Below are 22,792 nucleotides of genomic sequence, written 5' to 3' on the forward strand. Positions count from 1 at the left end.
TATTGACATCATTCTGGTGGCTATATACTAACTGGGAAGAAAATAACTACAGAATTCAATGGCCTCTTGAATGCTGAATCTACCTGCCCAGAATTGCAGAATAACAACAATAATGCCAAAAACAAGACCCATAAAGTGGACATGTGGAAGCTGACTGCAGCTTATTTTATATTTTCAATTTAATTCTTGTTTGGGACCTACTTATTTTGACTGTATGATCTAATTTCCTAAGTTCATCTCATAATAATTTTAGGATGCCTTAGAATACCTGTCTTAGCATGTAAAGTAATGAAGAGGTCAGAGCTTTGTGACTGACCTATCCTATACCAGCCCAACACCATACATCTCTAGTCACAATCCATAAATATTCAGTGATAGTAATGGCATCTAAAATTTCTCCTCTATTTCCAGACTATGAAAGGACATATGCTTACAATAGCCATAAATGGCAGATGAAGTAGTCTACTATTCAACTTAAAACAACATATACTGTGCATGCACAAATTATATACATACACATACAGAAACACATTCATATCACAGGACTTTCAAACTCAACCTAGATTTTTAGTCTCCTACCCCATCGTCTGGTTGAACTTATTAGAACAAAGACTACTCATTTATTGCATAGACCAAAGACGTTGTTTAGTCTCCCCAGGCCCCTGCCTTGGGTATGACTAGTCCACGCAATTGTGCAGGCCCTGATCTTTGACAGAAGTATCTATCTTCAGTAATAGGAAATAATTAGTTCCAGATTGAACATAAATCTAGTTTTGCCTAACAAACCTAAAAGTAAGAACTGAACATATTGTTCTCTTTCTAAGTGGTGTCACTATGCTCCAGAACAAAACTCAAGAATATTTATAGAATACCAAAAAAAAAAAAATATATATATATAGAGAGAGAGAGAGAGCTAACTCCAACAAAGTAACAAGACTCACAATATCAGATATCAAATAAAAAATTACCAGGCATGCAAAGTTGCAGTAAAAGATGAGCCATGATGTGAAAATAAATCAACCCCCAAAACTGGTCCACTATTAACATAGATATTACTATAAGCAGAAAAGGATACTTAAAATATATTATAACTGTATTCTACTACATTAAAAGTTAAAGATATGGAATATATAAAAAAGACCTAAATCAAATTTGTGGAGATGAAAACTATAATGTATGAGATGGAAAATGCTACTAGAAATAATTAATAACAGATTAGATATGAAATTTAAAAAGGTCAATACACCTAAATCCACAAAAATAGCTAGTATCCAAAACAAAAGACAAAGAGTAAAAAGGAGAAGGAAGAGAAGAAAAATACTTGAAGATGATGGACAAAAATTTTCACATTTGATGAAAATATAAAACACAGACCCAAGAAGATGAAGAAAACTCAAATCAGAAAAAGGGAGAAAAGAAGAAAACCACACCAATTTACATCATAATCAAATTTCAGGAAAACTAGTGATAAAAAGAAAATCTTAAAAGTAGTCAGAGAAAAGGTAGAGTCAAGATGGCGGAGAAGTAGAAAGCTGAGACTGCTTCAGCTAGCCGGAGATCAGCTATATAGCTTATCTAAAGATTGCAAACACCTGAAAATCCATCGGCAGATCGAAGAGAAGAAGAACAGCAATTCTGGAAACAGAAAAACAACCACTTTCTGAAAGGTGTTTTCTTTTTTTAAAAATTCTTTTCTTTTCTTTTCTTTTGTCTTTTTTTTCTTTCTTCCTTTTTGAACCTCTTTTTATCCCCTTTCTCCCCACTCACGATTTTGGATCTCTTCTAATTTGGTTAAAGCATATTTTCCTGGGGTTGTTGCCACCCTTTTAGTATTTTACTTGCCCCTTCATTAACTCTTATCTGGACAAAATGACAAGACGTAAAAATTCAACACAAAAAAAAGAACAAGAGGCAGTACCGAAGGCTAGGGACCTAATCAATACAGACATCCGTAATATGTCAGATCTAGAGTTCAGAATGACAATTCTCAAGGTTCTAGCCGGGCTCGAAAAAGGCATGGAAGATATTAGAGAAACCCTCTCGAGAGATATAAAAGCCCTTTCTGGAGAAATAAAAGAACTAAAATCTAACCAAGTTGAAATCAAAAAAGCTATTAATGAGGTGCAATCAAAAATGGAGGCTCTAACTGCTAGGATAAATGAGGCAGAAGAAAGAATTAGTGATATAGAAGACCAAATGACAGAGAATAAAGAAGCTGAGCAAAAGAGGGACAAACAGCTACTGGACCACGAGGGGAGAATTCGAGAGATAAGTGACACCATAAGACGAAACAACATTAGAATAATTGGGATTCCAGAAGAAGAAGAAAGAGAGAGGGGAACAGAAGGTATACTGGAGAGAATTATTGGGGAGAATTTCCCCAATATGGCAAAGGGAACGAGCATCAAAATTCAGGAGGTTCAGAGAACGCCCCTCAAAATCAATAAGAATAGGCCCACACCCCGTCACATAATAGTAAAATTTACAAGTCTCAGTGACAAAGAGAAAATCCTGAAAGCAGCCCGGGAAAAGAAGTCTGTAACATACAATGGTAAAAATATTAGATTGGCAGCTGACTTATCCACAGAGACCTGGCAGGCCAGAAAAAGCTGGCATGATATTTTCAGAGCACTAAACGAGAAAAACATGCAGCCAAGAATACTATATCCAGCTAGGCTATCATTGAAAATAGAAGGAGAGATTAAAAGCTTCCAGGACAAACAACAACTGAAAGAATTTGCAAATACCAAACCAGCTCTACAGGAAATATTGAAAGGGGTCCTCTAATCAAAGAGAGAGCCTACAAGTGGTAGATCAGAAAGGAACAGAGACCATATACAGTAACAGTCACCTTACAGGCAATACAATGGCACTAAATTCATATCTCTCAATAGTTACCCTGAATGTGAATGGGCTAAATGCCCCTGTCAAAAGACACAGGGTATCAGAATGGATAAAAAAACAAAACCCATCTATATGTTGCCTCCAAGAAACACATTTTAAGCCCGAAGACACCTCCAGATTTAAAGTGAGGGGGTGGAAAAGAATTTACCATGCTAATGGACATCAGAAGAAAGCAGGAGTGGCAATCCTTATATCAGATCAATTAGATTTTAAGCCAAAGACTATAATAAGAGATGAGGAAGGACACTATATCATACTCAAAGGGTCTGTCCAACAAGAAGATTTAACAATTTTAAATATCTATGCCCCCAATGTGGGAGCAGCCAACTATATAAACCAATTAATAACAAAATCAAAGAAACACATCAACAATAATACAATAATAGTAGGGGACTTTAACACTCCCCTCACTGAAATGGACAGGTCATCCAAGCAAAAGATCAGCAAGGAAATAAAGGCCTTAAACGACACACTGGACCAGATGGACATCACAGATATATTCAGAATATTTCATCCCAAAGCAACAGAATACACATTCTTCTCTAGTGCACATGGAACATTCTCCAGAATAGATCACATCCTCGGTCCTAAATCAGGACTCAACCGGTATCAAAAGATTGGGATCATTCCCTGCATATTTTCAGACCACAATGCTCTAAAGCTAGAACTCAACCACAAATGGAAGTTTGGAAAGAACCCAAATACATGGAGACTAAACAGTATCCTTCTAAAGAATGAATGGGTCAACCGGGAAATTAAAGAAGAATTGAAAAAAATCATGGAAACAAATGATAATGAAAATACAACGGTTCAAAATCTGTGGGACACAACAAAGGCAGTCCTGAGAGGAAAATATATAGCGGTACAAGCCTTTCTCAAGAAACAAGATAGGTCTCAGGTACACAACCTAACCCTACACCTAAAGGAGCTGGAGAAAGAACAAGAAAGAAACCCTAAGCCCCGCAGGAGAAGAGAAATCATAAAGATCAGAGCAGAAATCAATGAAATAGAAACCAAAAAAACAATAGAACAAATCAACGAAACTAGGAGCTGGTTCTTTGAAAGAATTAATAAAATTGATAAACCCCTGGCCCGACTTATCAAAAAGAAAAGAGAAAGGACCCAAATAAATAAAATCATGAATGAAAGAGGAGAGATCACAACTAACACCAAAGAAATACAAACTATTATAAGAACATACTATGAGCAACTCTATGGCAATAAATTTGACAATCTGGAAGAAATGGATGCATTCCTAGAAACATATAAACTACCACAACTGAACCAGGAAGAAATAGAAAGCCTGAACAGACCCATAACCAGTAAGGAGATTGAAACATTCATTAAAAATCTCCAAACAAACAAAAGCCCAGGGCCAGACGGCTTCCCGGGGGAATTCTACCAAACATTTAAAGAAGAACTAATTCCTATTCTCCTGAAACTGTTCCAAAAAATAGAAATGGAAGGAAAACTTCCAAACTCATTTTATGAGGCCAGCATCACCTTGATCCCAAAACCAGACAAGGATCCCACCAAAAAAGAGAGCTATAGACCGATATCCTTGATGAACACAGATGCGAAAATACTCAACAAAATACTAGCCAATAGGATTCAACAGTACATTAAAAAGATTATTCACCACGACCAAGTGGGATTTATTCCAGGGCTGCAAGGTTGGTTCAACATCTGCAAATCAGTCAATGTGATACAACACATCAATAAAAGAAAGAACAAGAACCATATGATACTCTCAATAGATGCTGAAAAAGCATTTGACAAAGTACAGCATCCCTTCCTGATCAAAACTCTTCAAAGTGTAGGGATAGAGGGCACATACCTCAATATCATCAAAGCCATCTATGAAAACCCCACCGCAAATATCATTCTCAATGGAGAAAAACTGAAAGCTTTTCCGCTAAGGTCAGGAACACGGCAGGGATGTCCATTATCACCACTGCTATTCAACATAGTACTAGAGGTCCTAGCCTCAGCAATCAGACAACAAAAGGAAATTAAAGGCATCCAAATCGGCAAAGAAGAAGTCAAATTATCACTCTTCGCAGATGATATGATACCATATGTGGAAAACCCAAAAGACTCCACTCCAAAACTGCTAGAACTTATACAGGAATTCAGTAAAGTGTCAGGATATAAAATCAATGCACAGAAATCAGTTGCATTTCTCTACACCAACAGCAAGACAGAAGAAAGAGATATTAAGGAGTCAATCCCATTTACAATTGCATCCAAAACCATAAGATACCTAGGAATAAACCTAACCAAAGAGACACAGAATCTATACTCAGAAAACTATAAAGTACTCATGAAAGAAATTGAGGAAGACACAAAGAAATGGAAAAATGTTCCATGCTCCTGGATTGGAAGAATAAATATTGTGAAAATGTCTATGCTACCTAAAGCAATCTACACATTTAATGCAATTCCTATCAAAGTACCATCCATCTTTTTCAAAGAAATGGAACAAATAATGCTAAAATTTATATGGAACCAGAAAAGACCTCGAATAGCCAAAGGGATATTGAAAAAGAAAGCCAACGTTGGTGGCATCACAATTCCGGACTTCAAGCTCTATTACAAAGCTGTCATCATCAAGACAGCATGGTACTGGCACAAAAACAGACACATAGATCAATGGAACAGAATAGAGAGCCCAGAAATAGACCCTCAAATCTATGGTCAACTAATCTTCGACAAAGCAGGAAAGAATGTCCAATGGAAAAAAGACAGCCTCTTCAATAAATGGTGCTGGGAAAATTGGACAGCCACATGCAGAAAAATGAAATTGGACCATTTCCTTACACCACACACAAAAATAGACTCAAAATGGATGAAGGACCTCAATGTACGAAAGGAATCCATCAAAATCCTTGAGGAGAACACGGGCAGCAACCTCTTCGACCTCTGCCGCAGCAACATCTTCCTAGGAACAATGCAAAAGGCAAGGGAAGCAAGGGCAAAAATGAACTATTGGGATTTCATGAAGATCAAAAGCTTTTGCACAGCAAAGGAAACAGTTGACAAAATCAAAAGACAACTGACAGAATGGGAGAAGATATTTGCAAACGACATATCAGATAAAGGACTAGTGTCCAGAATCTATAAAGAACTTAGCAAACTCAACACCCAAAGAACAAATAATACAATCAAGAAATGGGCAGAGGACATGAACAGACATTTCTGCAAAGAAGACATGCAGATGGCCAAGAGACACATGAAAAAGTGCTCCATATCACTCGGCATCAGGGAAATACAAATCAAAACCACAATGAGATATCACCTCACACCAGTCAGAATGGCTAAAATCAACAAGTCAGGAAATGACAGATGCTGGCGAGGATGCGGAGAAAGGGGAACCCTCCTACACTGTTGGTGGGAATGCAAGCTGGTGCAGCCACTCTGGAAAACAGCATGGAGGTTCCTCAAAATGTTGAAAATAGAACTGCCCTATGACCCAGCAATTGCACTATTGGGTATTTACCCTAAAGATACAAACGTAGTGATCCAAAGGGGCACATGCGCCCGAATGTTTATAGCAGCAATGTCCACAATAGCCAAACTATGGAAAGAACCTAGATGTCCATCCACAGATGAATGGATCAAGAAGATGTGGTATATATACACAATGGAATACTATGCAGCCATCAAAAGAAATGAAATCTTGCCATTTGCAACAACATGGATGGAACTAGAGCGTATCATGCTTAGCGAAATAAGTCAAGCAGAGAAAGACAACTATCATATGATCTCCCTGATATGAGGAAGTGGTGATGCAACATGGAGGCTTAAGTGGGTAGAAGAAGAATAAATGAAACAAGATGGGATTGGGAGGGAGACAAACCATAAGTGACTCTTAATCTCACAAAACAAACTGAGGATTGCTGGGGGGAGGGGGTTTGGGAGAAGGGGGTGGGATTATGGACATTGGGGAGGGTATGTGATTTGGTGAGTGCTGTGAAGTGTGTAAACCTGGTGATTCACAGAGCTGTACCCCTGGGGATAAAAATATATGTTTATAAAAAATTTTAAAAAAAAAGTAGTCAGAGAAAAAAGATACCTATGTAGAGTAAGAATGATAGATTTTTTTCATTGGAAACAATGCAAGTGAGAGGACAATGAAGTATTATATCCAAAACACCAAAAGAAAAACACTGTCAAGAGAAAATATATTCCATCAGAAAGGATGAATACCCGACTTTTGCATCAACATGGATGGAGCTGGAGGAGATTATGCTGAGAGATATAAGTCAAACAGAGAAAGTCAATTATCATATGGTTTCACTTACTTGTGGAGCATAAGGAATAACATGAAGGACATTAGGAGAAGGAAAGGAAAAGTGAAGGTGGGGGAAGTCAGAGGGGGTGATGAACCATGAGAGACTATAGACTCCAAGAAACAAACTGAAGGTTTTAGAGGGCAGGGCGGTGGGGAAATGGGTGAGCCTGGTGGTGGGTATTATGGAGGGCATGGATTGCATGGAGTACTGGGTGTTAAACTTAAACAATGAATCTTGGAACACTACATCAAAAACTAATGATGTATTGTATGGTGACTAACACAACACAGTAAAAAAAAAAAAAAGAGAGAGAGAGAGAGAGAGAGAAAATGTCTTCTGAAAATAAAGGGAGCATACCTCTATACTTTTGAGTATATACCCAAAAGAAGTAAAAGCAAGAACTTGAACAAGTATTTGTACACCCATGTTCAAAGCAACACTATTTGCCATAGTTAAAAGATGGGAACACAAATGTCCATCAACTGATGAATGGATAAACAAAATGTGATATATACATAAAGTAGAATATTACTCAGCCTTAAAAATGAAGGTAACTGACACATACTACAACATGGCTGAACACTGAGGACTTTATACTAAGTGAAATAAACCACTCACCAAAAGACAAAAAAAGTGTGTGATTTCACTTATATGAAGTACCCAAAGTAGTCAGATTCAGAGACAGAAAGGAGAAGGTGTGGGGCTGATAGCAGGGGAGTGGAGAGTTAGTATCTGATGGGTATAGAGTTTCAGTTAAGAAAGATGAAGAAGTTCTGAATATGCATGCCAGTGATGGTTATACAACAATGTGAACATACTCAGCGTCACTAAACTGAATAATTTAAAATGATTAAAATGGTAAATTTTATGTTATGTATATTTTACCACAATAAAAAAAAACTTTAAAACTGATGGGAAATTAAAGATGTTTTCAGACACAGAAAAGCTGATACAACTCATCATCAGCAAACCCATGCTTCAAGTTAAAGTCTCTTAGAAGAAAAATTATACTAGATAGATACATAGATCTACAAAAAGAAATAAAGAACACCAAAATGGCAAACATAAAAGTAATATAAGAGAATTTTCTCTTATAATTTTAATACCATAAGAGATAATTGACTGTTTAAAAAATAAAAACAATTTATTGTGATATCTGTTGCATGAATAAAAGCAAAATGCATAACAACTGTAGTACAAAGGCTTAGAGGAGAGAAGTGGAATTATACTCATGTAAGGCTCCCATACTATATGGTAAGTAGTATAATATCACTTGAAAATAGATTGTGACTAAAGATGTATATTATAAGCAACCCCCAAATACTAATAAAATTAGAAAACAAAGACTTAACATTAATAAGACAGTGAAGGAGATTAAATAGAATTAAAAATTTCAGTTAATCCAAAATAAAGCAAAAAACAAAAAAAGACAGGAAAGGGAACAAAGAACACATATGACAAATGAGAAAAAAATAACAGGACGAGAGGATTAAAGTTAACCATATCAACAATTACATTAAATGTAGATGGTCTAAACACCAGAAATGAATCAATTGTCCATCCACATATGAATGGATAAACAAAATGGTATATCCATACAACAGAATACTGCTCATAAATAAAAAGAAATAAATTGTTGATATACAACATTTAGATGTATATCAAAATAATTACATTGAGTTTAAAAAGCCAGACCAAAAAAAGGATTTAGACTATATAGTTCCATTTATATAAAAATCCAAGAAATGTAAACTATTATACTGTGACCAAAAACAGTTTTCTGGGGTTGAGGGGATTCTCAAAAGGCCTGTTAAAACTTTGGGAGATAATGGATATATTCACTATCTTTATGGTAATAATGGTTTCATGGCTCTACACATATGTGAAAAAATTAAATTATATACTTTAAATATATAGTTTATGTATGCCAGTTATACCTCCATAAAGCTGTCATGGTTATTTTTTTAATGTACTGTGGGAGTTCTGAGCAGATAGACTCAAAGTGGATCACAGTAGTAGGGCACGGAAGCTACATTTCTCATCTCATGAGTGTTAAGAATGATCTCTAGGGGTAAATTATTCTTTTCTAGGACCTGTATTTTCCTTGTAATGATGGGAGTATGGAAAAATCTCAAATTGTATGCCCAAGTCTGAAATGAATTAGTTCCACAGAACACAAGATATAGAAGTGTCGTAGAGGTCCAGAGGTTTCAAACATTGCTCCACAGAGCACTGGAGTACTTCTGAGTTCTCCAGAGTGTGTGAAGAGGGTGGTGTTGCAGAAGCTGAGAAGAGCTGAGAAGAGGTAATTCTTACTCTTCCATCCTGACTCAGAGTAGCTCTACTCTTACATGTTTTACATACTGAATTGCAGAAAAGTATTTTTTTTCATTTTTTTTTTAATTTTTGAGAGGAGGGAGGGGCAGAGGAAGAGAGAGAATCTTAAGTAGGCTCCACACCCAGCATGGAGCCCAATGTGGGGCTCAATCTCACAATCCTGAGATCATGACCTGAGCTGAAATCAAGAGTGGGAGGCTTAACCAACTGAGCTACCCAGGTGCCCTGAGTAATAGTTTATTTAAAAAAAATAAAAACACCCCATGACTAAAAAGATAAAAATGAAAAATCACAGGTATAGCTAAAAAAATGTGCTATATGACTAATAATTTACTACATCCATTTATTGTACTTATTGTAGTGTAGCTAAAATGTTAAAGAGACTGGGAGATCCTGCCTACTATACTAGTTTCTCTAGTTATAGCATAACATAGGAAGGAAGAAGTTATTGAGAAAGAAAGCACAATGGGAAAGCTAGATGACTTAATTTTTCATGAGCCAAGTCTTTGTTTAAAATGATACAGATAAGGGGCACCTGGGTGGCTCAGTAGGTTAAGCCTCTGCCTTCGGCTCTGGTCATGATCCCAGGGTCCTGGGATTGAGCCCCGCATCGGGCTCTCTGCTCAGTGGGGAGCCTGCTTCCCTTCCTCTCTCTCTGCCTGCCTCTCTGCCTGCTTGTGATCTCTGTCAAATAAATAAATAAAATCTTTAAAAAAATAAAATGATACAGATAAATACTAATAACTAATAACAGATAAATAACTAATATCCACTCACTGGATAATCACTTTGCATGCATTAAGTTCCTAAATCTTCCCAACCACCTTATGGAATAAGAGCTATTTATCATCCTCAGTTGTCAGATGTGGAAATTGAGGCATAGAGGGATTAATTAGCTGAAAAGCATAGAGCTGTTAAGTGGTGAGGAAGTCAGGAACAGAACCCATATATGCATGACTCTAAAGCACATTCTCAACCATTACATGCAATTGCTCTCTGGGTCAACTATTTTCAAACTATATGAAATTCATTCATGGATGTGCTGGTGGTATAGAGAGAGAATGAGAAGGGGGGAGGGAATCTGACTCTTTGCCATTACTATCATCACTTTGTGATCATAGTAACTCTACTTCCAATTGTTTATGTAAGATTTCCACTGAACACACATTTTCAATACTAAAAAAATTTAAAGAGGATTAAAAAGCACTGACAATAGTAGGATCCCTTCATGTTACAAATGAAAATACTGAGGACACAAGGGGAATGTGCTCTACCTTTGGTAACAATAACATAGCAAGTTAGTGGCAGGTCTTGACTCTGTCCAGCATTATTTTCTCATATGCCATTATTTCACCATGAACCCCAACAAGGTCTTATCAAAATTTTGGTGGAATACATGAGTTTTGAAAAATCAAAATTGAAAGTAAGCAATGTCTAAAGAGAAGACCTTATTCTGAAATTCAGAGTGAGCTGTACTCCAGGAAGTGACAGCCATCTCTATCATCCAGTACTCTAAGTAAAATATTTTTCCTTGACCACTAGTGGGTACTGAAGTGCACAAATAATTTAATGCTATAATGGAACATTCTTAATGCATATCAGGTACGAGTCTGGGTAGGAATTTAAACTTGAGTTTCATGCATCAAGCTTTTCCTAAGGATATGCCATAAAACAGAAGAGAAGATAACCACAGCCAACCTTGCATTTGAAAATGACTCAACCAAGTTCTGGCAGAGCCAAGTTCTAGGCTTGGTGCTCATCCTCCATCTCAGATTTCAGGGCCATTTTTTCAGTTCCAAACCCTAAGACCTTTATCTCAGATATAAACCTCAGAACTTTGAGGGGGCCTACAAAATTCCTGAATCCTTCCACAAAATTTTGCATGTATGTGCATATTTCTAGAGAGTGAATACTTAATTTTCTTTAGAATCTCAAAGGAGTTCATAATGCCTAAAAGGTTAAGAAATGCTAGTTTAGACTGAGTTTCTATGAGTGCACTGGGCATTATGCCCTTTGTGAGATCAGAGGGAGGTAAGCTATCTTTTTTGACCTGAAAGCTCCAGCAATAGTAAAAACTGAAGCTGGAATTTTATGTTTCTCCCTGCCTGCCTGCTTAATCTCCTTTGTGGGGAGTATGAAGAGAGGTAATAAAGAGAAACAAAAGCTAGATTATTTCTCTGTGTTCTTTTATACGATGCCAGATAACCTATTTAGCATAAACTCTTGCCTTTTAACATGTTGTTTCAGTGTCATGCAGAGCTAGTTTGACACAGTGGAGGAAAGTATAGGCTTTAGAGACAAACAGACGCTGATTCAAATCAAGACTCCACCACTTTGCGACAATTTACTTAACTTCTTTAGGCCTCTGTTTTCTAATTTATAAAATGGGAATTAAAGAAACTACTTCTTTTTTTAAATTTTTTATTTTTTATAAACATATAATATATTTTTATCCCCAGGGGTACAGGTCTGTGAATCGCCAGGTTTACACACTTCACAGCACTCACCAAAGCACATAAAGGAACTACTTCTTAATGTTGTAAGGTTAAATGGTATAAGGCAAAGAGCCTAGTAAATTGAAAGAGCATAATAAATAGTAGAAAAATTTTAATTAGAATTCACTATTACCACCATAGGCACAATCTTTCTACTCCAGTTTTTGTGTTTTTTTGTTTGTTTGTTTTTTGTTTTTTTTTTTAGTTCCTTCTACGTATTTCTCTCTGTTCTGCTAAATCTGTTTCCTGGTTGGCCCCTTTCTTCCATCTTCCTTGCTTCCCCTCTTTCTTTCCCAGTATCTTTCTACCTTCCTCTCTTTAATCTCTCTCCTTCTCTCACTATACATCTGTCTTCCCTTTTATTTACCTATCAGGAAAGAGAGAAATATGAAGCAACTTAGAATTAAGACATGAATAGTCAAGGGAAAATAAAAGCCACATTTCAAGGATATCAGGTCTCATTACTGAAATTCTGCATCTTCACCTGAAATCTCATCTATAAATACGTAATTACCTCTAAACTTACCATGTCCCCTTGAATGTCTCAATCTCAGCCTAAATCAATATCAGGTTTCCTGTTGTACTCTGAGCTGAAAATAAGTCCCAGGGGTGCCATGGAGATTTGAAGTTCTCCCTGAGCTCTTGCGCTTTTACTTAATTGAAAAGCCAAACATCTGAGAAATATTTACCCAAGAACTTGTTTGCTACATTAATTAATTAAAATATGATGCGAGCACACTTACCAATGCCATAGAGACAGATAGAGGGTTGACTAATTTAAAAACCTCTTTTAAAAGAGAAAATAGTAAAAGAGAGGATACATAAATGCCTTATTTTATTTTAACTTAAAACATAAATGTACCTTCCTTTCCCAATATTCTGATGTAGGACCAAGGCCAGCATTATAATTTTTCTTGTATAAAACTCATCCATAAGTGTCATTAATGATTTCTAGTTTCAGTTCATTTGACATGGAGTAAGAATCTATAGGTACTTGTAAAGCATACTGAGTGAAGAATCCTATATTGTGTAATCTTATTCCCAATTATTTATCGATGTAGTAATCCCATTTGACCTGATAGTCCCATTTTTAGTGACATGGATTTACTGAAGTTTTCCAAATCAGTTTAGTATTTTGTTTTTATTATTAAATGTATCATATAAAAATAACTTATAATGGGAATGTAAAATATAAAGAATAAACATTAAATGGAGATCCACATACAACCTAGCTTAAGAAATATATCATCAGGGTGCCTGGGTGGCTCAATGGGTTAAAGCCTCTGCTTTCAGCTCAGGTCATAATCCCAGGGTCCTGGGATCAAGCCTCACATTGCATCGGGCTCTCTGCTCGGCAGGGAGCCTGCTTCCTCCTCTCTCTCTGCCTGCTTCTCTGACTACTTGTGATCTCTGTCTGTCAAATAAGTAAATAAAATCTTGAAAAAAAAAAAAAGAAATGTATTATCACAGGCTCTACAACTGGGGATGCTTGCTACTCTCGGCGCCAGGCCCAGCTTCCTTCAAAATGTCTACTGTCCACAAAATTCTCTGCAAGCTCAGCTTGGAGGGTGATCACTCCATGCCCCCTAGTGCATATGGGTTGGTCAAAGCATATACCAATTTTGATGCTGAGCATGATGCTCTGAACATTGAAACGTCCATCAAGACCAAAGGTGTGGATGAGGTCACCTTTGTCAACATTTTGACCAAACGCAGCAATGAACAGAGACAGGATATTGCCTTCACCTACCAGAGAAGGACCAAAAAGGAACTTGTATTAATGCTGAAGTCAGCCTTGTCTGGCCACCTGGAGACAGTGATTTGGGGCCTATTAAAAACACCTGGTCAGTATGATGCTTCTGAGCCGAAAGCCTCCATGAAGGGACTGGAGACTGATGAGGACTCCCTCATTGAGATCATCTGCTCAAGGACCAAGAGCTTCAGGAAACTAACAGAATCCACAAGGAAATGTATAAGACTGATCTGGAGAAGGACATCGTTTCTGACACATCTGGTGACTTCCACAAGCTGATGGTTGCCCTTGCAAAGGGTAAAAGAGCAGAGGATGGCTCTGTCATTGATTATGAACTGATTGACCAAGATGCCCAGGATCTCTATGATGTCAGAGTGAAGAGGAAAGGAACTGATGTACCCAAGTGTATCAGCATCATGACTGAGCGGAGTGTGTGTCACCTCCAGAAAGTATTTGATAGGTACAAGAGCTACAGCCTTTATGACATGTTGGAGAGCATCAAGAAGGTCAAAGGAGACCTAGAAAATGCTAAACCTGGCCCAGTGCATTCAGAATAAGCCCCTGTATTTTGCTGGCCAACTGTATGACTCCATGAAGGGCAAGGAGATTCATGATAAAGTTCTGATAAGAATCATGGTCTCTCACAGTGAAGTGGACGTGTTGAAAATTAGGTCTGAATTCAAGAGAAAGTATGACAAGTCCTGTATTACTACATCGAGCAAGACACGAAAGGCGACTACCAGAAAGCGCTGCTGTACCTGTGTGGTGGGGATCACTGAGGCCCAAGACGGTTGAGCATCCAGGATGCTCCTTTGTTTCCGGCTAACAATTCTAGAAAATAGGTTGTGACTAATAGTCCCCTTGGGCCCATCCCTGCAGGGATGGCATTAGTATCACCTGCTCCCCCTTCTTATTGCAGTTGCCTAAGCATTGCCTGCCTCTTACGTCTACTCTCTCCTTTTAACCAAAGAAATGAGCATTCCAGGAGTTGGAACTGAAATCTATGGTGTGAAACACTTTGCCTCTTGTGTACTGTGTCATAAACAGATGAATAAACTGAATTTTTACTTTATAAAAAAAAGAAATATATCATCACAAATAACATTGAAGGCTCTATGTCAAGAACTGTCAACTGTCCGAGATTTTACCTTACTTATAAACTGACAAGGTGGCCTGACACAGTTTAACAGATGTTGGTAAAAATCAATCTAGTTGTTTATCTTTATGCCAATTCTACACTGTCATGATACTGTAGTATTATATTAAGACTTGAAAGTCAGCTGGTACAAGTCCTCCAAATTTTTTCTTTTTTAAATTTGTTTTAGCTAATTTAGGTTCTTTATATTTCCATGTAAATTTGAGAACTATCTTTTCAATTTCAAAAAAAAGCATGCCAGTATTTTAATTGGGATTGAGTTAAATCTGTAGATAAAATTGTAAATAATTAACATTTTAATAATATCAATCTTTGTTCTGATTCATGAAAACAATATATGTCTCTACTTATTTAGGTCTTCTCTGATTTTTCTCAGTTTTACATATCTTTTCTCAGATTAATCCATAAGTATTTAACATATCTTGATGCTATTGTTAATGGCATTTTTTCCATTGTAATTTTTGATTGTTGCTAATATATAAAAATACAACAAATATTTATTGATGTACAGTTGACATGCAATGTTACATTAGTTTCAAGTGTACAACATAGTGATTCAACAACTCTATATGCTATGTTCACCACAAGTATAGGTACCATCTGTCACCATACAACACTATTATAATACCATTAGTTATATTCCCTATGGTATAACTTTCATTCTTGTGACTTACTCATTTTACAATTCGAATACTGTACCTCCCACTCCCTTTCACCCATTTTGCCCATCTGCCACCACACTCTCCTCTGGCAACTGTCAGTTAGTTTTCTGTATTTATGGATCTGTTTCTGTTTGTTTTAACTCTTGGATTCTACATATAAGTGAAATAATAAGAGATTTGTCATTCTTCCAGACTCATTTCACTTAGCATAGTACCCTCTAGGTCCATCCATGTTGTTCACAAATCCAAGATCTCATTCTTTTTTATGCCTGATTAATATTCCATTATATATATTTTCATCCATTCATCTATCCCTGAACTTTTAGATTGTTTCCATAACTTGGCTACTGTAAATAATGCTGCAATAAACATAAAGATGCATACATCTTTTCAAATTAGTGTTTTCATTTTCTTTGGGTAAAAACCCAGTAATGGAAATATTGGACCATATGGTACTTCTATTTTCAACTTTTTGAGGGACCTCCATACTGTTTTCTACAGTTGTTGCACCGATTTTCATTCCCACCAACAGTGTGTTTGGAGGATTACTTTTTCTCCATACCAACATTTGCTATTTCTTGTCTTTTTGATTCAAGACATTCTAACAGGTATAAGGTAATATATCATTATGGCTTTGATTTACATTTTCCTAATAATTAGTGATGCTGAGCATATTTTCATGTGTCTGTTAGCCATCAGCATGTATTCTAAGAAAAATGTCTATTTAGGTCCAATTAAGTGGTATTTATCCCACGGATATGAGGATGTTTCAACATGCACAAATCAATGTGATATATCACATTAACAAAATGAAGTATAAACAACATATGATTATCTCAATAGATGCAGAAAAAGCATTTGACAAAATTTAACATCTACTCATGATAAAAAAAAACTTCCAACAATATGGGTTTAGATGGGGCATACTTCAACGTAATGAAGGCCATATATGGCAAGCCCACAGCTAACATCATACTCAATGGCGAAAAGCTAAAATCTTTTCTTCTACAATCAGGAACAAGACAAAGATGGCCACTCTCATCACTTTTATTCAACATAGTACTAGAAATCCTAGCCACAGCAATCAGAAAAGTAAAAGAAATAAAAGACGTTCAAATTGGTAAGGAAGAAGTAAAACTGTCACTGTTGCAGAAGACATGACATTATACACAGAAAACCCTACAGACTCCAGCAATAAACTACTAGAACTAATACACAAATTTAGTAAAGTGCAGGATACAAAATAAATACACAGAAATGTGTTGTGTTTTTTGTACACTAATAATGAAGTTGCAGGAAAAGAAATTAAGAAAATACTCTCATTTATAATTTCACCAAAAAGAATAGAATTCCTAGGAATAAACTTAACCAAGGAGGTGAAAGACCTGTGCTCTGAAAACTATAGAATACCAATGAAATAAATTGAAGATGACATAAAAGTGGAAAGATATACCATGCTCACGGATTGAAACAATATTGTTGAAATGTCCATATTACCTAAAGTAATCTACAGATTCAGTACAACTCCCATCAAAAAACTAATAGTATCTTTCTTTCACTGAACTGGAGCAAATAATTCTAAAATTTGTATGGAACTGCAAAGACCCCTAATAGCCAATGCACTTTTGAGAATGCAGAACAAGGCTAGAGGTTTCATAATCCCAGATTTAAAGATATACTACAAAACTATAGTAACTAAAACAATATGGTACTTACACAAAAATAGACACACGGATAAATGGAAGAGGATAGAAAGCCCAGATACAAAAGCATGCTTATAATGTCAATTAACTTCTCACAAAAGAGGCATGAATATACAATGGAGAAGACAAGCTCTTCAAGAAACATTGCTTGGAAAACCAGAGAGTTGCATGCAAAAAAATAAAAGTGAACCACTTTCTTACACCATACACAATAATAAACTCAAAATGGATTATAGACTCAAACATGAGACCTGAAACCACAAAAAACCCTTAAAGAAAACATAATCAGTAATCCCTTAGACATCAGCCTTAGCAACATTTTCTAGATATGTTTCCTCAGGCAAGGGAAGCAAAAATAATTGAGACTACATCAAAAAAAATTTTTGTACAGGAAACCACCAACAAAATAAAAAGGCAGCCTACTGAATGGGAGAAGATATTTGCAAAGAATATATCTAATAGTGGGTTAATATCCAAAATATATAAAGAACTTATACAACTCAACACCACAATAAACCAAATAATCTGATTTTTGTATGTTGATCTTCTATCCTGAACCTCTGCTAAATTCACCCAGTTTCAGTAGTTTTTTTTTATAGATTCCAACAGATTTTCTACATAGAAGATCATATAGTCTTAAAATCATGGCAGTTTTAGTTTTAGTTTTTCCTTTCCTATCTGGATTTCTCTTTCTTGCCATATAGCAATAGACAGAACTGCCAGTCTACTGTTGAATATAAGTGGTAAAAGATGACTTCCTTGCATCGTTTTATGATCTCAGGGCAGAAACATACTTTCACCTTTGCTTACAATGTTAGCTATAGTTTTCTGCCTGGCACACTTTATCAGGTTAAGATTTCCTTCTATTCCTGGTTTGCTGAGAATTTCTTTTTTTTAATCAAAAATGGAAGGTGGATTTTGTCAAATGTTTTATCTGTGTCTATTATGATCATACAGTTTTTCTGTTTTCATCTGTTAATTACATTCATCTTTGAGAATGAGTGTGTCAGTTTCCAACAACAAAGATACCATACTCTGCCTCATGAACCCTAATTATCCTTGCCTCCCCAGACTCTCGGCTTCCTCTCCTCTAATTACAGTTTAATGGGCTCAGCCTTGGTTTCTCTCCCTGTGCCATGATCTAAACACTCTCTCTAGACAGTAATCTAGGGCTCACCTTATTTTTTTTCCCTGTTTCTCAGGTATTAACCATCCTTCCTTCATTGATAACCAATGTCTTGGAAATTAATATTTTGTATGCTTTGCCCAGGTTTTTAAAGTTGTTTTAGGCAGAAGGGCAAATAAATTTCCTATTATTCCATCTTGGTTGCAGGCAGAACTCTGTGGGTACTGAATTTTGTCAAATGATTTGCAGCATCTATTTGAGAAGAATCTAAGATTTCCTCCCTAGTGTCTATCAATGTTGTGAACTACATTGCTTGATTTTCAAATAGGAAATCAAACTTTCAATATAGGGATGAAAATAAACCATGAGTTAGTATCTTTTTTGTATATTGCTAGGTTCTATTTGCTAATGTTTTGTTATGGATTTTTGTTCATGAGGTATATTGATCTATAGTTTCCTTGTCTTTTATTTTTCTGATCTTCATATCAGGGAAATTCTGGCCTTATAAAATGTGCCATGAAATGTTCCCTCTTCCTCTATTTTCTAAATGACTTTGTGTACAGTAGATATTATTTCTTAAATATTTGGTAGAATCTACCAATCAAGGCATTTGGGATTGGTGTTTCCTCTGTACAGAGGTTTTTCATTATAAATTCAATTTTAAAAAATTGATGTAAAGGTATTTAGATTTTCTACATCTTCTGTAGTCAGTTTTCATCTACTGAATCTTAAACTTAAGTTACAGTATTTTTATATTTCTAGAAATTCTATTTCATTACAATTCAAATCTGCTGGTTTATTTTTATACTTTGTTGTTCTCTAGAGATATTTTCACTTTATCTCATACTTTTTTAAACATAGAAGACATACTTTATAAACAGTTTAAAGAAATAATTTGTAACTTATAAGACCAACATCTGAAGACTTTTGGGGATACTACTGGTTTTTTTTTTTTCCTTGCTGGAGCTCATTCATGGTGCCTTGATATATTTTGTGTGTAGTAATTTTTTTTTTCAAAGATTTCTTATTTATTTATTTGAGAGAGAGAGAGAGAAAGCATGAGGTGGGGAGGGAGGGTCAGAGGGAGAAGCAGGCTCCCCACTGAGCAGGGAGCCTGATGTGGGACTAGATCCTGGGACACCAAGATCACGACCTGAGCCACAGGCAGTCGCTTAACCAACTGAGCCACCAAGGCATCCTGTGCATAGTAATTTTGACAGTAGGTTACTAAGTATTCTTGGAAAATTGTTTTGGGACATTCTTTTTATTTTTTTATTGAGGTGAAAATCACATAAGAATAATCATCTTGAAGTGAAGAATTTAGTGATATTTACTACATTCACAATGTTATACAATCACCATATCAATCTAGTTCATAAATATTTTTGTCAGCCCAAAATTAAGACTCATGCCCACAAAGCAGTTGATCCCCTGGCAAACATTAACCTGACTTTTAATCCATTAACCTGATGGATTTATCTATCCTGGACATTTTACACTAATAGAATCACACAATATGTGGTCTTTTGTGTCTGGGTTCTTTCACTTAACATGTTTTCAAGCTTCATCCACGTTATAACATGTATCACAATTTCATTAATTTTTATGGCTGAGTAATACTCCCTTGGGGGGATGTACCATAATTGGCTCACCTACTCATTTATTAATGGGTATTTGGATCATTTCTACTTTTTGACTATTGTAAATACTGCTGCTATGAACATTCAGTTGCAAGTAGTTGTTTGAATACCAGTGTTTAATTATCTTGGGTATATAAAAAAAAAAGTGAAACTCCTGGATTGTCTGGCAATTATATGTTTAACTACTGAGTCACTTTCAATAGTTTATATTTTTCTAGAAGTCTATTTCTTCTAATCTTTTAACAGTATTAGTATGAAGTGCTTTATAATATTCTTATTAATCTCTGCTATATCACTACTTAAATCCTTTATTTTATTCCTAATATTGCTCATTCAACTGGTTTTCACAAAAATAACATTTTACTTTTGTAGTCATGTTTCATTTATTGTCATAATATTAAAATTAAATTATGGAATTACAATAGCAAGTTCAATTGGCATAAACAGGTTTGGGAAAAAAAATACAACCCTATCTTGTCTCTTTTACCTCTCCATTGGTGGCAGGAAGACTATTATAACTTAATAGAGAGGAGTTTATTAGCTGCAAGCATTTAGTAAGCCCTGAGCATCAGTCAATATGTTTTACTGGAATGTAGAGATACAATTTTTAGTGTATATCAAATTCTCTCTATGCAGGATGAAAAGATGTATATTTCAATTTGCTGAAAAGCATTTTAAAAATTTGAGTATAGTTGACAGTGTTACATTAGTTTCAGGTGTACGATACAGTGATTTAACAAATTTATACATTATGCTATGCTCACCACAAATATAGCTACCAAATATGCTTTTCAATCCCTATAATCAGGTATGTAGTGTTTTTCATGTTCCCTGGTAATACAAAATTTTGGGTAGTTTTTGTTTTTGTTTTTGTTTTTTCAGAAAATGAGAAACTGCTAAGTTTGAGGGCTTCTCTTATATATTAATGAGCTTACAAGTTCTTAAAATTCTATTTTTTATACCCATGTGCAAATGCTTGACCTATGTAATGAAGACTTTTCAAATTAAAAATAATTCAAGCAACCTACATAAAATAACCTTGCAAAAATTATATTTTGATGCCCATGCTATTAAAATTTTTTTATTTGTGTATTTTTAAATTCCAGTATAATTAACATATGTTATAATAGTTTCATGTGTACAATATAGTGATTCAACAATTCTATACATTACTCAGGGCTCATCACAATAAGTGTACTCTTAATCCCCTTCACCTATTTCACTCATCCTCTTATCCACCTCCCCTCTGGCAACCACTAGTTTGTTTTATGTATAAAAAAGTCTGTTTTTTTGTTTCTCTTTTGTTCTTTGTTTTCTTTCACATATGAGTGAAATCATATGTTACTTCTCTTTCTCTTACTGACCTATTTCATTTAACATTATAACCTCTAGATCCATCTGTGTTATTGTAAATGGCAAGATTTTGTATTTTATGGCTGAGTAATAATGTGTGTGTGTGTGTGTGTGTGTGTGTGTGTGAGTGTGTGTGTGTGAGCTCTAGCCATCCTTCTACAGATGAACACCTATGTTCCATATCTTGGCTATAATAAATAATGCTGCAATAAACATAGGGGTGCATATATCTTTTTGAATTAGTGTTTTTGTTTTCTTCAGCAAGGAAAACCAAAGCAAAATTAAACTATTGGCACTACACCAAAATACAAATCTTTTGACAGTGAAGGAAACCATCCACAAAACAAAAAGACAACGCACTGAATGGGAGAAAATATTTGCAAATGATATATCCAATAAAGTGTTAAAACCCAAAGTAAATAAAGAACTTATACAACTCAATGCCAAAAAAAATCCAATTAAAAATGTTTCATGACCAATTTGAAAAGAAGATCAAAATTTTGCTTGTGGTTTGGACCCAAGTGGGAACAAATAACAGTCATCCTAAAACTGAAGTTAACTAGATCATTCACTTTCTATAAACGTAATTCAAGAAAGCTGACTTGGCAAGCAGTAAGGAGAAATGCTGTGAAAACATCTTATATTAGCTCACCATTTTTAAAAGATTTTATTTGGGGCACCTGGGTGGCTCAGTGGGTTAAGCCGCTGCCTTCGGCTCAGGCTATGATCTCAGGGTCCTGGGACCGAGCCCCGCAGCAGGCTCTCTGCTCAGCAGGGAGCCTGCTCCCCCCCCCTCTCTCTGCCTACTTCTCTGCCTATTTGTAATCTCTGTCTGTCTGTCAAATACATAAATAAAATCTTTTAAAAAAATAAAATATTTTATTTATTTGGGAGAGAGAAAGAGAGCATGAGCGGGGGGGAGGGGCATGAGCATGATGAGAAGGGGAGAGATGAGCATTCTTACTGCTGAGTGGGGAGCCCAATGCAGGGCTCCATCCCACCCTGAGATCATGACCTGAGCCAAGGTCAGACACTTAACCGACTGAGCCATCCCAGTGCCCCAACACATCATCATCATTATTATTATTTTTATTTTTTATAGATTATATCTATTGATTTGGCACAGAGAGAGAGAATGAGAAAGGGAATATAAGCAGGGGGAGTGGGAGAGGGAGAAGCAGTCTTCCTACTGAGCAGGGAGCCCAATGCAGGGCTCAATCCCAGGACCCTGGGATCATGACCTGAGCCAGAGACAGATGCTTAAAGACTGAGCCACCCAGGCGCCCCTCATCATCATCATCATCTTTAAAGAGATATAAACCACACCAGAGGCTGGCCAATAACAGGCACAGCATAATAGGAAATATG

The 22,792-nt window shown here is 35.9% G+C and overlaps 1 protein-coding gene and 1 pseudogene across 6 annotated transcripts in view; one reads left to right on the forward strand and one right to left on the reverse strand.

The window, feature by feature from the left end:
- The window catches only part of RTL4 (retrotransposon Gag like 4), a 365,948-nt gene that overhangs the window by 318,941 nt on the left and 24,215 nt on the right, over nucleotides 1-22,792 (reverse strand). The window lies entirely within an intron of this gene.
- On the forward strand, nucleotides 13,507-14,563 carry LOC309855873 (annexin A2 pseudogene; annotated as a pseudogene). Its single transcript has one exon. The product of its transcript is annotated as an annexin A2 pseudogene (transcript).

The sequence above is a fragment of the Mustela nivalis genome (genome assembly GCF_964662115.1).
Source record: "Mustela nivalis genome assembly, chromosome: X".
Classification (NCBI taxonomy): Eukaryota; Metazoa; Chordata; class Mammalia; order Carnivora; family Mustelidae; genus Mustela; species Mustela nivalis.